The sequence below is a fragment of the Pyxicephalus adspersus genome, chromosome 11 (genome assembly GCF_032062135.1).
Source record: "Pyxicephalus adspersus chromosome 11, UCB_Pads_2.0, whole genome shotgun sequence".
NCBI lineage: Eukaryota > Metazoa > Chordata > Amphibia > Anura > Pyxicephalidae > Pyxicephalus > Pyxicephalus adspersus.
Window position 1 is genome coordinate 41,984,280 of NC_092868.1, and position 16,214 is coordinate 42,000,493.

The window sequence follows — 16,214 nt, forward strand, 5'->3', positions numbered from 1 at the left end:
GTAGCAGAATAATAAATATACCAAAGATGGACATTTCCACATGGAGTCCAAGAAGAGCCACTCGTTTGTGCCATTAGTATAGCAGAAAATGGACACGGTTTGATGGACCATGGAAATAAGCTGCTGTTTGCACTTATATTTGTGTACTGTGCTCTGCTTTCCAGCTGGTCATGTACAAATAGAAACTGATTAAATATGTGACATGCTAATGATGAGCAAAGAGCTTAATTGAAATGTACATAGAGCCAAATCTTTGCTTTTTAAAGTTTTTTTATTGAACAAGAAAAGTCAAGAAGAACGCTTAGCCATCCCACATCCCAATTTACACAAATTTTGGAGGATACACCCAAAAATGTCTGGCTAAAGCATAAGTATTTTTTTACCCTTACTTTTCCATTATGCAGGATTTATTTCAAATAATATACTCAGTAGTTGGACGGATAAAATATGTAGTGCAGTAAAACACTTTGGTAGGTACACATCATAGGGTTGATGGAAAGAACCATGGAGCAACGTTTGTTTGTCATTCATCTGACACAGTCAGAAGAGTACCAAATGTTTTCTATAAAGTTTTTCTCCTAAAGTCAATGGAGTTCAGCAACACAGGCAGCAAGAGAGGAAAGGATCGATACATTGCACACAATAGGATTGTATAATTAGGATATTATGACGATAAGGATTTAAAAAGTTAAGATATTATGATTATATATTATTTTTTTAAATAGAATGTTTTAATACATGCAAGTATGATACTTTTTATTTTTAGGTTCAATGTACACTATAATGTTAAAAAAAAATAACTTATGATATACCAACACCAATATTTTAAAATCATAAATTATATATAGGTCAAGGAAGCTTCTCCAGTAAGCAGCCTAGTTAATATATATTTTGAAATGCTCCTCTGATGCCATCTGTGGATTAAAAAAAAGAATATAGCACTTTGGAGCAAAATATCCTAACATTATACCAAAGGAACTGATAACAGTAACTGCCATTTGCAACAAAGATTGACTAACATCTGTAACTTCAGCATAAGCAGGAACAAAAATGATCCAAATTAACAAATAGGATAATGTTGAGAATGTGATATCCCTAGCCAGGTTGTATTGGCCAGGTGGAGCCTGTGCTACACAATTAAGCATGAAGGATATAAGAGCTAGCAATCCATTGTAACCAAACATCAAGAAGAAAGCAAGAATATTGGGGATTTCACACTTGAGATATTTGTAGAGGAAGGTGACCTCATGGCTTTCAGGATAACTGACTGTGCTTAGAATATGCCAAGTGCAGAACAAACCCTGAATAAGGATGCCGGTAAGTAAAGAGACCCAGGTCCCTGTGGTCTTCAACCATTGGATAAATTTAGTGGGAACGTCTTTAAAATCTGTCACCAACATGACTTGAAGGGCCTTGATGGAGAATGTCGACAAGCAGCAAGTGAAGCTCATAGCTAGGAATGGCTGCTGGATTAGACACACCACGTACGCAGGTTTTCCTATGAAAAGGACCATGCTACATAATACAACCATTAGAGAAATAAGAGAGAAGAAACACATGTAGCCACCAGAGGCCTGAACAAGGGGGGAATGCCTGTGCCTGAAAAACAGAATAAGGGTTCCCAGGACAAAACAGAGTAGGACGAAGGAAAGCAGCAGAAGACAAATTACGGAAGTGTCACTCCATTGTAAATACAGGTAGGTGGGGTAGCTGCAGCTGGTGCTCCGTACACTTGACCACTGGCCCGCCGGACAAGATGCACACTGGAAGTCATCTAAAAAAAATATATGCATGTAAATTCAGTATTCTTTTCAGAATGCATTCATCATTTAGTTTTAAAGGATTTTTGGATTTAGATTATTTAGATATCCCTATTGAGTTATACTTACATGAATATTGATTTATGTTAATTGTTGATGAGTTTTCTATTTATTTTTTAATTGTATTTAGCAATTATTTTTTTATTACAGACTACTGTAACCTCCCCTTTGGTATTCCACTAACTCTTATGAATGCTGCAGCCAGACTCATCCATCCTTCTCACCACTCGTCTTCTGCTGCATCTCTTTGTAGTTCTCTTCATTGGCTTCCAATTCAAGCTCCTGTGCTTTGCCTTCAAATCCCTCCACAATTCGTGTCCCACTTACCTTTCTGACCTGATAGAAAAATACTCCCCTGCCGCTCTCTCTGCTCTCCAATGACCTTATAATGACTTCCACACTCATAACCTCATCACACGCATGGCTCCAAGACTTTTCTAGAGCTGCCCCAACTCTCTGGAATAGTCTTCCTCGTCCTATTCGGCTTGCTCCTACTTTCTGCAAGCACTCAAAACCCATCTCTTCATACTGGCCTACTCGTCTTCTTCTGTCTCTTAATATCCTCACTACTTTCCACCACTCCATATCTCCTCTCCTAATGTGTGCTTCTTCCCCCACCTCCTAGATTGTAAGCTCTTTGGGGCAGGGTCCTTTGCTCCTCCCATGTCACTGTCTGTCTTTTATTTGTAACCCCTATTTAATATATCATTTTGGAACTCTCTTCCTTCGCCAGCTGCTTCAGGTCTCTCAGATTTGAAGGTCTGTGTGCAACACATTGAGCATGAAGTAAAGAAAGAAGAGCAAAGAGTTGTCAGAGGATTTGAGAATCAAAATTATAGAAAAGCATGGACAATCCCAAGGCTACCAGTCCATCTCCATAAATCTGGCAAAGAAAGAGTGGTCCAAAATTAAAAAATGTAAATCACTCAATTATTGTTACCAAAAGTGATTAACATCAGTTAAGGGTGCCCATCATTTTATCCAGGCTATTGGAATGGATTTTTTTTCTCTGCTTTTTTGTGTTTTCTGGTGCCAACAAAAGAAATACACATGACAATACCCAAGCATTTGTAATTGCAATAATTTTCTGGGAGAATATATATATAATATATATTTATTACACTTGCCAAAAAAAAACTTAGTACTTACATTTAGATAATTCTATACAATCTGAAACTTTACTGAGAAATAAAATATCTTGCTGATCTTTAATGATTAATACTTACCTCCAGAGGACTGAAATAATCCCTCCTGACAATCAACACAGTCAAAACAGCATGAATGTGTTCCTTTCACTCTCTTAATCTGACCAGGTAAGCAGTCACTGGAACACTGAGATACTGGAACCTGAAAGAAGATTGTAAATATTCAGAGCCATGAGACCTAATCATCTGTATTGAAAGATAACTGTACTGGCACAACACATTAGCTCATTAAATATATTCAGGGTTACTATACTATTCAAGGGTCACTTCTAAAATATAACCTAGATTAGTGTGTTTTTTATACTTTAAAAAAATTGCATTGCAGTCTGCTATATAACTTCAGACCACAACTAAGAACGGAATCCCTATTTAATGTACAGCGCTGCGTAATATGTTGGCGCTATATAAATCCTGTTTAATAATAATAATAATAATAAGGCATTTATTGCAGTTTAGTTCCAAATTATCACTTCTTAATGTCCTTAATGGTCATTTTAGTGTTTTACTAGTCAAATAATCTTTGGAATTTCCCAGTTTTTGATTTAACCTGTACCCAATGTCCTAGGCCAAATGTTACACAGACAGCATATCAACCTCTAAATTTGTAGTAACCTTTTGAAGTGTTTTTATAAAAGAACTACTTATGGAACATTATAGTTACTTTAGTATGATAAAAAGTAGAGAATTTTATGCTTATAGAGGTATTGATTTTTACATAATGCTTTTTGGGCTTTATTAGTAGGATTTTCCCACACTTTTTATTCTTGCAACAACCTTTTATGGGATGAAAGTGGTGAAAATCTGTGACAGGGTAAAATACTAAATAAAAAATTGATAGCGGTTCTAGGGTTGTTGCCTAACTGAGCTTAAAAAAAGTAATTCTGCCTATGTGCCTTTGCAAGACAGACAGAAAGTGAATGTATCTATCCAATGGAGAATCAGACTACAAGGATTCAGATCCTTCCACACTCCTAAATTATTTAAAGTTTTCAGTATAAATGTTTTTTGATAGAAGATACTATAATGGGTTTTATTAAAAGACTAGGACCTTTGAATGTGATTGCATAAGATGTAAGAGAGTTTATTTTTATTCTTTGAACCAACTAGTGTTTTTTAGTTATTTATTAGAATAGAAATGTAAAGCAATTCCTTGGGTAGAAATCAGTCCATCAGCAGTAACAAAATAAGAATGATTGATATGTACTGAAATATATAAACTTTCTTACCAGGTTTTGTTTGGTTCCCCAGTTAATAAGAGAACTATTCAACTTCAGTTCATTATTATAAGATCCGATTATGGTGAATCCCATCCCAGACAAGCTATGTGTAACAATATCATACCCAGTGTTGGGATTTCCATTACTGTTAAATGTGAAGGATGTGTTAAAGATTGAGAAATTCACCTTCTTCATTTCTTCTAGTAACTGTAGTATTTTAAAGAGAAATGGTTACAGATAATAATAAACAATAAAATATCGTTACTAAATAGCAATATATCACCTTACCATCACCTCTCACCTAATACCTTCACATAAGCAAAGCTTACAATGACTCCTAACATTAATTGGGTGACTAGAGGTCTTCATAGACTTAGGCTAGTGCCACTACTAAGCTAAGTTTCAGACAGATTAAGACCATGTTTAGTATTCATTCAAATAAAAGATTGGGGTTGATTTAATAAAGATGTTTGTGCTGATATCAAAATGTGGATTTAAAATGGTTCCAGGGACAAAAAATCCATTAATTTAACTGTAGGTTCCCAACACCTTGGCATATCGGTGGATAAATGCAGAAATCCACAATTGGTTGGCCAAGAATGGTTACACTAGTATACCCCCTTTTAAAAACAAACTTTCCTACTTGGCATTTGTAAAGATAAAGCTGTATAAATTTGGTGCTTACCTTCCAAGCATATAGGTTGGAATCTTGGTTGTTACACCTTATGTAGGTACAGTTAAGAAGATTGTGCAATGCATAGGCCACCGAATACACAGCAGTGTATACACTATGTGCATGCAAAGCAGTCAAGGGGTTTAATATACTGCTGATTACATCTGACTTGAAAACTTCACTGTTTCCCAAAGACGAGGCCTGTGATGTGTATATTTGTGAGATGGTGTTTTTTAGAAATGCCTCAAATCCAGAAAGGTAGTGGGCATTTGGGAAGAATCCAATGATTGGGCCAACACGTTCAATGCCTGGCAAAGACAAAACAGCTTCTGAGAGCACCCAGGAGGCACTTCCTATCCATACTTTTGTCATGTTTCGCATAATTACTTCTTTGAAAAGAGCTATGGATTGGGGTAGCGAAGCAAACACCAACACCACATTGGCATCAGTCTGAGCTATTTTGTCCAATATGTCTTCAATGATGGTTGTTGTTTCAGAGACTGAGAGTATTTCCGGTATCAGTCCTTCATAGGCGACACAAATGCCTTTCCCCATGGCAGAAGAAAAGAACTGCTGTAGAGCTGTCTCACCATAATCGTCCTCACTGGCCACGGCAGCTATCCAGTTCCACTTGAAGTATGTCATCAAATCAACCATGCCATTAACTTGCTTACTGTCGCTTGGCACAGTTCGGAAAAAAGCAGGGTAGACAGCTTTATCACTAAATACTTCAGCAGTCACAGAATAGCTGACCTGGACATAGAAAAAAAAAGGGACAAGAAGCTTCATCTGAAAGTGATGCTAAAAAAAGTTTCCATCACTTTACAAATACATCAAAATACTACAAAATCAGGTAGAATTTACAGCGTGGTATGTTTTATGTGTAAAACTTTTTGGCTAAGAATACAGTTTTTACTTAGAAAATGTAAGCATTTGGCAGCCTAATATGTGTGAAAAAGCAAAAATTGAACAAAAATTTCTGAAAAACATAAGGAAGGGTTTGGGGGAATTTTGTCAGCAGTCTATTTGGTGACCATTCTTACCAAAACAAAGTAAAGAGAAATCCAGAATAATCCTCATTATCTTATATATATTGCAAAAAGCCTTGGAGGAGTTACCCTCTTCTAGTAAAAAGGAAAAATGTTTTAACTATACAGGTAGTCCCCGGGTTACATTCGAGATAGGGACTGTAGGATTGTTCTTAAGTTGAATTTGTATGTAAGTCGGAACAGGTACATTATTTTAATAAATGCTATTAGGACAGATGTTTGTCTCAACATATTAGGCAGTGTGGTGTCAGTTACTGTAAAAAATCCTCACAGTGAGTTAATCACAAACAAAGCAAAAAAAAAAACTTTATGGAGCCTAGAAATTCATTAACTTCTGGAGCAAGCTGTGCTTTGATATGCAAAAAGAAACAACTGCAGAGTTTGTCAAGATGCTACAGATCAGCTCAGCACTTAAGATCACCCTCAGCTGTGTTTAACTAAAGATTTCTTCTGCAAGTCATGCAAAATGTGAACATGCATTACATTACAAAAATGTATAAATCATGAATAAAAGTGAAATAAATATTTTGGATGATTACATTTTTAATAGACTCTTAAATGTTTAAGGTGCTATTGATTAAATCTCTAGACACTGCAAACCCCCTCCCTAGAAAATAGGGACATACTTGCGGTATAAGGAAAGCACTGAAGAGCTTCATGGTGACAGTGGCCACCTCGTTGGATGAAGGTCCAATTACAGCCATCACTCGGGTTTTGTAGCTGGTAAGATTGCACTTCATTTCCACGTGTTCTGTCCCATTTTTGGCTAAGAGAAGCATGACCGGATGAAGAGCAGCCAGGGTATTAAGACAAGTGTCGTAAATCTCATAGCCTAAGGTCCATCCAGGAAGAAGGGTAGTGCTGTTGTTGATTTCTTCCAGTGTATATATCATTGCTATAGCTTGGAGAAAACCTGTAGGGTTTAAGCTAAAGTATACAAGCTTCAGTAAACTTTTTCTTTTTATGAGAATGAACATACATTGTATACTGTATGTGCTACACCAGTGTTTCTCGACCAGGATTCGTCAAGAGGTTCCTAGGGGTCCCTTGACTTGGGTCAGTTTAACTTAATCCAATTATCTTTTTGGCTATTTGTAACATTCTTCCCAATAGCCAACAATGTAAGAGGCATTCTTCCTAATGACCACCACACTAATGTACTTTGAGCTGTGGATTTAGTAATTATAGTATGGTTTCCCTGAAGATCTTAAAGTTATTTTCAGAGCTCCTCTATGGTAAAAAAGGTCGAGAAACACTGTACTATATCTATAAAGGAATATCATTGGAGTTCCATATATGAACACTATATTCACATATACCAGGCACAAATATGTTGATATATAACAGAAGATTTCTTGAGAACAGATGATGAGTATGCAGTGACCATGCCTAGAGACTGGTATTGCTAACCTCCCTGGGAACATAGCACTTGTCTGGCTGTCGTGCTGATACAATAACTTTTAAGTCACTGAAAGGGCAAATTTATGCAGGTTTTATTGATTATTATTGATCTTTACCATCTTCCAGCTCAGTTCCCTAAAGTAATAAAGCCGTGGTCAGCCGGACAATCAGGAGATAATCAACAGCAGCCTCAGTATTTATTTCAGCATAGGTTTCCCCAGATAAGCCAGGTATACGTCTTCCCCTATATGGTCCCTGGTCTTACCTTGAACATGTCAGTGGCTCGGGTTTCCAATAGTTATCCATGTCGTTAACGGTGGTGTGGAAGGGAAACAGGCCTCCAAGCATGATATCGCCCACATTTCTGAAAACCTGATAGGCTACAGGTTCATAGTTTCCCTGGATAGCCCCCACACAAAATCCCAGCGATAAGACCGCATAAACTATCATAGCTCTAAGTCATTGACAATGAATGGAGGTGGCTGGGAACGTCAACAGCTGTCAGCTATTGTCAACACACAGGTCTGAAAGTAGAATGAAACAAGGATAGAATTAGTAATCTTTTGTTATCCCGGAAGACTCTAACCCTAAGATTTGAGTAACTGAAAACCTTTGTTTTACACAGGACGGACAGGATGTACAGTCAAATGGTGAGGTTTGTGGAGACAGAGACATCATCCATCAGCTGGAGAACTAAGGGAACATTAAATACATTTGGTAGCAGGAAAACCTTTAAAACAGGGTTAAGGATTGCCAAGGCCGGCTTCAAAATCTGTACATTGCATTAGCATGCTGTGATTTTTTTTCCATGCAGTACTGAAACACACAATAACATATGGGGCGGTGCCACCCTTTAAAAATTTTAACATTAAAACAAATACGTTTGTTCATTTAAAAAAAAAACTTAGGTTTTGCGGTAGTGTTATTGTACATTTTTTCAGGCAATCCATACAGCATTCATAATAACTGCACCAATTGCTTACAAAAATACATACATAGTGGCTCAGAGATAAGTGCTCTGGCCTTTGCAGCGCTAACTCACAGGTTCAAATCCTGGCTAGGACACTATCTGCATGGAGTTTGCAAGGTCTCCCCGTGTTCGTGGGTTTCCTTCGGGTACTCTGGCTTCCTCCCTAATACATGCAGTTAAATTAATTGGCTTCCCCTCCCAAAATTGACCTTAGACTGTAATAAACACATATGATTATGGTAAGGACATTGGATTGTGAGGTAGTGACATGACTATGGACTTTGTACAGCGCTGCGTAATAGAAATACTGTGCAATAATAATAATTCTATATAGAAGTTAGAAAAAAAAAAGCAAATGGCTATAAAAGTTTTACCTCCTTTTACCACCCCTGGGCATATACTGGCAACAGTCTGGCACCAGGGAACAGTAAACATCACAGTTTTTAACCACCAGGCTCAACAGAGACTTACACACGTTCAAATGCATTCCAACACATGTAACTATTTGGTAGACTGTTCAAAATGAATGAGCTGCCTAATACAGCACAGATTACCTGCGTACTGTAACAGAAGATATAAAGAGTACCTTAAGATCCCATACATCCCATAGAAATTGGCTGTGGTTTTTCATGTTTTGTAGGCAGCAAAGCCAACGTGAGAATTGTATTGTATCATTATGCATTCATAGACAGCACACCCTAAAAAATACACATTATTAATGTACATTAATGAGTACAGAAAATTAGGGATACCTGTTACTGAACACTGTGAAGTCCAGGACTCAGGTGGGGAATCGATGACAGGTGTTTTACAAATAGCACATGCAAATTCACAAACAGCAATCCTTCCTGATGTAATGTGTTATACATTTAGCAAAGTTACAGAAGTAGTTTATGTTTGTTCACTGATACCTTAAGTTCCTACAATAAGCAGCTTAGACATTAACACTTTGACACCAGAATACTCCACTTATATAACTATTACCAGATGCAAGACCTGCTATGGCTTACCACATGCTAATAATTGTTGCAATTACTTTTCACTTATGCCTCACTGTGTGTTTTCATGTCGGAGGGTGCCAATTGTTTGAGGCTCGCCCTCAAATCTTCCTAAGGAGGTATATCTGGAGAGTCTCTCCCTGGTACTGGAAGGCAATCTTCAATTCTAAATCCCTAAAGATTGAAGCACACTTAGTTTCATCCAGGTGGACTTCTTGCACCTGGGGAGTTCAGGAGTTTTGATGCACTTCCTTTTCAGATGAGGACCACAGCACCCTCATGCACATTTTATTGTATTTGCGAGTCAGCACATACATTTTTTGGTGCACTGCATTGTCAACATCAAAACGAAAAGTAATTTTATTGTGGCTTAAAGTTTAGGTTAATCCCCAATCAGACATACATGTTTGATGCTAATAAAATTGTGTATTCCTGCTTATATATATTTATTATACCAAGTGCTAGTACAGGTTGACAATCGAAAATCCGGCCATTGATAATCCATATCCTTCAGTTTTCCGGCATGAATTGCGAATCGCATTTACAATACAGGGCCACTAATGTTTTCATGGCGCTGTTCTGCAGAAACAGCTGTTAGGTCTTGCTTGCTACACTAAATACACGTTGAGACCTCCCTGCTCCCTGGAACTGTGCCAGATGTCTGCGGTGCTGTGTGAGGAAGGCTGGCCTGTGTGTGGAGGTAAGTATGAAAAAAACAAATCCGGAATTTTCTAAAATCCGACACTCCTCAGGTCCGGAGGTTTCCGGATTTTTGAATGTCAATGTTTGTATTTGATTTGGTTTCACCATCCTTTAATCCCACAACTTTTAGACTGGGAGAGTGGAAGAAGAGTGACTAATATAGTGTGTTTAATGTGCTTACAAGGTTACATACAAGATAGGGATTGTAGGTTTGTTCTTAAGTTGAATTTCTATGTAAATCAGGTCAGGTACAATATTTTAATAAATACAATTAGGACAGATGTTTGTCCCAACATATTACAAGGCATTGTGGTGTCAGTTACTGTATAAAATCCGCACTGTGAGTTAATCACAAACAAACTCTAGACATTCATTAACTTCTGGAGCATGCTGTGCATTGATATGCGAAAATAAACAACTGCAAAGTTTGTCCTGTCAGAGCTCACCCCCCTAAAATCACCCACAACCTCAGCTGTGTTTAGCAAAAGATTTCTTATGCAAGTCATGGAAACGGCCCCCTCCCCCCATCAAGCCTCTGTCCTGCTCACGAGCAAGCAGGGAAGCCCCATTTGTATCTAGCAGTCGTCTGTATGTTGGATGTCCTTAACCCAGGGACTACCTGTACTAGGACAGAGCAGCTTAAGCAGAGACAATTATCTACTTGATTCTCCTCCTTCACTTTACCATTAATAGTTTTTTGGTGGAATGTTAACGCTACTGCACTCCCTAATGGTGAAAGAATTGTCATCTGCTGGATGATAAAAATGTGTAAATCTCAGGACCAAATGGATAGCAATGCAAAATATTTGGTAGGTAAATGTGATCTTGTATGCCTGATCCATCTGGATATTTAGATGTTGCCCAGAATTTAAATAGAAAGACAGCTGTGGTCTCCAAAAAATAATTGCAATATGCAGCAATGCTTCAGAAGGCATTTAATGGGAAAACAACTTGGGTTGCAAACTTAACTTATAGAGACAGCAAAGTTATACCAGTTAGTTTTAGGTCTCTAGTGACATGACTCTTCTCTCTTATCAATGTGTTGACCAGACTCAAGCTTTTTCTGTAGCAAGCATAGTTCTCCAGTGTACAACTGCACCCACCCATTCACATGTTGGCTTCCCTCCCTTTTTACCATAATGCAGTGTCCATCCCATGGCGGCTGCACGTTTCCATCAATACCAAGTTGCTTTTCTCTTGCCACAGCTACTATAGCCACTGCAGCTCCAGACTGTTTGACTACATTGATTAATTGAGGATTTAAACCACTGATTTTAAGGAAGACTCATAGATCTGTGTTTTCATGCTTATACATGGATATCAGAATTTAAAAAAATCAATGTTGGATGTATTGAGGCCAAAAGTGGCAAATGTTGCTTCTATCCTATGTATTAAGTGAATTGAAGTATGTAGTTGCAATTAATGATTCTGTCATTATGATTTATGATGCCTTTCTTTGACTAGTATAAATGGGTCTCCAATGTACCATGATTTATGAAGGAATAATGTTCCTATCACCTTTTACTTGGGACATGCTCATACTGGGCTATGGTTGCCTCTTCAACAATTATGCATTTCATGGATTACATGCAGTAAGTATTAAAGCAGAAACTGGGTGACATCTAATTTTTCTCTGTTACACAGTGTGCAGATGAATTTATTGAATAATTAGGAAGTATTGAACCAAAGTTAATCAAGTTTACATCAAAATTCTTGCTGGGGGTTATCAGGATGCATTAACATTTTTGCTGATCATCATGACAGTGTTGTGGATGGTTTACAAGCATATTTTAAAGGGTTTTTCTTATGTGGATGGGATTAGATATTGCAATTGCTTGCACTGATTCCATAGTGTAGTTAATAGCTGTTTTTCCTGCTGGATACTTTAAGGCAACTTTTCATGATTTGCTGGTAATGGGGAACCCAACTTCCTTCACGCCAGTATTTGTGAGCATGCAGTGCAACAAGCCCCCCTTGTAACAAATGATATCAAGTATCAAAAAATGAAACTTATAACACTTCTGGTAACAGACTTAACAATATTACTTTAACTCACAACATAATTGTTCTTATACTGATGGCTACCAGTATATTTTAAAGTGATAATGAAAAATATACATTTTTGTATATTTAATCCTAGGGTTACTCCGCCCCTGGAAACCCCTCCAGAGTTTATTTTCAATGTTCTGTACATGTACATTGAAATCCCATCCATTCCTACAGTCCAGGGGTAGGCAAACTTGGGCCTTTAGGCCAGATACAGCCTAGCCAGTAGTCCATTCCGGCCTAATGGCCCCCCCCCGGTCTATCCGGTCTAAACATGGCTGGCAGGGGTCGGCTACCCACGGCTCTTGACCCTCCTTGTTATGCCTCCCTTCCCTATTTACCGCAGCCGGCGTTACCACTTCCGCCGCTGGGGTAAGGGGACATTCCCTCTCCTCCCTATGCATTGTGGAGGAGAGGGATTTCCTTTCAGGGGTGTTCCTGGTGGAGGCGGAGCCATCAGCGAAAGAGGGTCCGCCCTAGTGTGCCTTCTTGACCTCCTTAAATGGCCTAGTAGCCAAAAAAGTTTGCTGACCCCTGCTATAGTCCATGTAAAGGCACACAGAATCAATTGGGCAAAAGCAAAAATAGGCAATTATAAGATTTTTGGGGAATGTTGAGGTGCATAAGGTCATTAAGTAGCCTCACAGTCATATTGTAAAGAATAACTTTCAATAGTTTCCAATAAACCTAATTAGTTCTCTAAAAGCTCAGCTTTTTTGTACTCCACCATTGGCGTCCTATCGCCTATTTTCGAAAAACAGCCTCTGTCATTCCTTTTAACTAATCCAGGCTCCTCAATCCTCTGGAAACCAAACACAGCTTCAACTGTAAGGGATTATATTCAGGAAAAGTATCTGATTTTTTAATAAAACCTAAAGACTTCTTCTTGCTTAGCATGTAATGGGGTAGAGAGAAGTTAGAGATATTTGCTTTAGGACAATTGTGATGATCTTCCTTTTTGTGTAGTAGTACTAGACGTCTTTTAGTAGGTGAGGACCTTTATGGAGGTGAGATTTGTGCTGGAGTGATAAAGGGGCAGTGATTTATGGGCCAATAAACTACCAGAAAAAATAATTATATGACCTGGTACAGAGATAATGCCACCTAAAGGCCTGCTGGACTTTCCATGTCCTAGTCGAACCCAATTTGGGTGTTTTCTGAATTACCTGTTACACTCTGGCTGTAAATTCACAATAGCAAGAGGCAGTCGAGGAAGAAGATAGAAGAACAACCCAAATGAATCAGTAAAATGTTTGGAACAACTTGGTGTAAATGTTTTGTATTGTTCTGCTATTTGGACCGGTTGCAGGAAAATACATTGAAACACTGTTAGGTGTTGAAAAAGTTAAGTTTGTTCTGAGCATTCTTTAGTATGGACATTCTATCAGGTATTGACCTCTATGACAGGAACTACATGTTAATACATGACCTGCCTGCTCACAACTGCTCAAAAGAGCAATGTAGGAATGGAGATTTACATAAGATGATGTCCGAGGGTCTGGCTCGAGAGTAAATGCTGATTGGCTGTCATGAGTGCCTATCAGGTACATTATTTTACACCTGGGCTAGTGCTACTATTAAAGAAGGAATTAAACCACTGTTTTAAAGGAAAACCTTCTATCACTATACATTAATAAACTTAGATCTGTCACACCAGTTTATAACAGATTTATACTCTGTTCTACTTTTACATTTCATGCAAATATACAATAAAAATGATTAGGGAAAAAATCTGCATGCTTCTAAAATAATAACTCATTATCCCTTTTTAAATGTCACTTAAGCAAACACGATCTTCTCCTTTAGTATATGAACCCCCATCTACAAAATGCAATTGTAATTTATACTTTATATATATTATTGTGATCCATTTATGTGAAAGCAAAAAAAAAACTGTTTTTTCCACTGCACATAATTAGATAATATTTGCTAAGTGAATTTTCACTTCATCCACTAAGATAAGTAAAAACTTCAATGCAAAGTAAATTTTTTTACTTTTAGTAAAGTTTTAAAAACTTTAAATACAAACATCCTTTACACTTTTCGTATATCAACCCCATCTAATAAAAGCAATTGTTTTCATCTTGCATTTATTTTATAACTGACCTCATATTTAGTTGTATGCGCATGCGCAGCAGGTACATCAATCTGGCCAAGTCAATTAAGATGGGTGAAGATCCCAAATCTGGAGGAGGTTCAGGTGAACAAAAAGGTGACATAGGTTTAGTTCCACTTTAAAGAAAACCAATTATTTTTGCTTTGTCACATTTTGAAACTTTATGCATAACTTTTTGTATTGGTAAAAAGATTCCCTACCTGTAGTGTGACAATAGATCCATCTGTGAAATTTGCTGCAATTTAGAATGTTGTAATGTCTTCATGTACCTTATTGTTAGCTTGTACACAATCTCTCAGTCAGAGTAGAGAAGAAATCCTACATAGCAATTCACTTTTCCTTTTGCTACAGCTATTTTACATTTATTTGAAAAAGCAAATAGTTTGCAGAAAGGACATGGCACTCACGGGAAAGATGTTTTTAACCTACGGAAAAAAATACATAGAGATTTATCGTTTTTCTCCTCCTGCCAAAAAAATTGACAACAAATAGGCTGAATATTATAGCACTTTTAGAGCATCAGACACTAGAGCAGATTGGAAGGGTATTTAGACTCTCTTTACTTGGATATGGTTCAATGACCACAAACCGTACTAATAATTTCAGAATGTTCTTAGTACAGTTTGTGATCAGTGAACCTTATCAAAATAATATGCCTCTCTTTATATTTGAAAGCTGCTGAAATCTCTACAATTTCTAGATGTTTTTTCATCTATTTAACTCTTAAAGCCCAACTAAAGTTCTCAAACCAACCATAGTGATTAGTGTAAATGGTAAATATTATCTAAAGCTGTACACTTATTATTACAGATTGTAGACATCTCACACCTCTGCTCATGACCTACTTACCTATTACTGGACCCACTCTCATTTTTACATATGGTTTTCACTGTAATAAAGAGATGCTGGAAAATGCATGTCGTATTCAGGAATTCCTGGGCAACAACCCCAGTATTTCTTTACTTCCAGCAACAGTAAATAATGAGTCCTTTTGTTTTCATTGGGCCCTGATGAAGGGGGATGTGTTTGGGTCCTGAAATGCATTGGTGGTTTGCATCCACATAGGCTAATAAACTAATTGTTTTAAACTCTTTTGTAGGATTAGTTCAGTTCTCTTCGTCATTGGCCCAGAGTGTTCCAGGGGCCCTATAAGGCGCGACTTTGTGATATAAGTGGACATAGTGGAGACAGTGGCCCTAATTTATTAAAGCTCTCCAAGGCTGGAGAGAATACACTTTCACCAGTGAAGCTGGGTTATCTAACAAACCTGGGATGGATCTGGTCCAGGATTCAAAGCATTTGCTAGCAAATAGCAAATGGCATTGAAGAAATCCATTCCAGGTTTGCTTGATCACCCAGCTTCACTGGTGAAAGTGTATTCTCTCCAGCCTTGGAGAGCCTTAATAAAGCAGGCACAGTGAGCTATGAAGATTGCTTGATTGTTTTCAGCAATGAACTTGGAAACCTGAAGTCCTAGGGACTTTCGAACGTCTGTGTTTTTCAGGGCAAATAAAGTCTAGCATTTGCTCTTTAGCTTTCTTCTTTGGGTGCCCACCAGCTGAATCCACATAAGACAGAAATAAGATGTAGTGCAGTGCACAAACACATTTACATTCATTTGCTTTGCATATGTACATTTTTTAATAGTAATTCTTACAAACTACTAAATTGTTCAATTTTGGGTTTGGTTGGGTTTTAAAGTGAACCAGTCAGCCATAATAAACCTTTTCAAAAAGGTCCCAGTTGTCTCATTGGACAGGGAGATGATAGTTGGTGGTGTTCCAGTAGCTCTAGTAGGTTTATGTTGGTATTTTTTGCATAACCAACTTAGGCTGCATATAGACGTGTAGGAAAAAGTAATCATGGGATGTCCGTATCATCATTATCAGACCAATACATTTTCCTGTGTATAGACACTGTCAGGAACAATTCAGGATTTGTAAATGACAAAATAATACAGAATACAGAAATAACAGTAATGTAAGCAATAAGACTGCTAAGGTTCTAAAGGAAACCT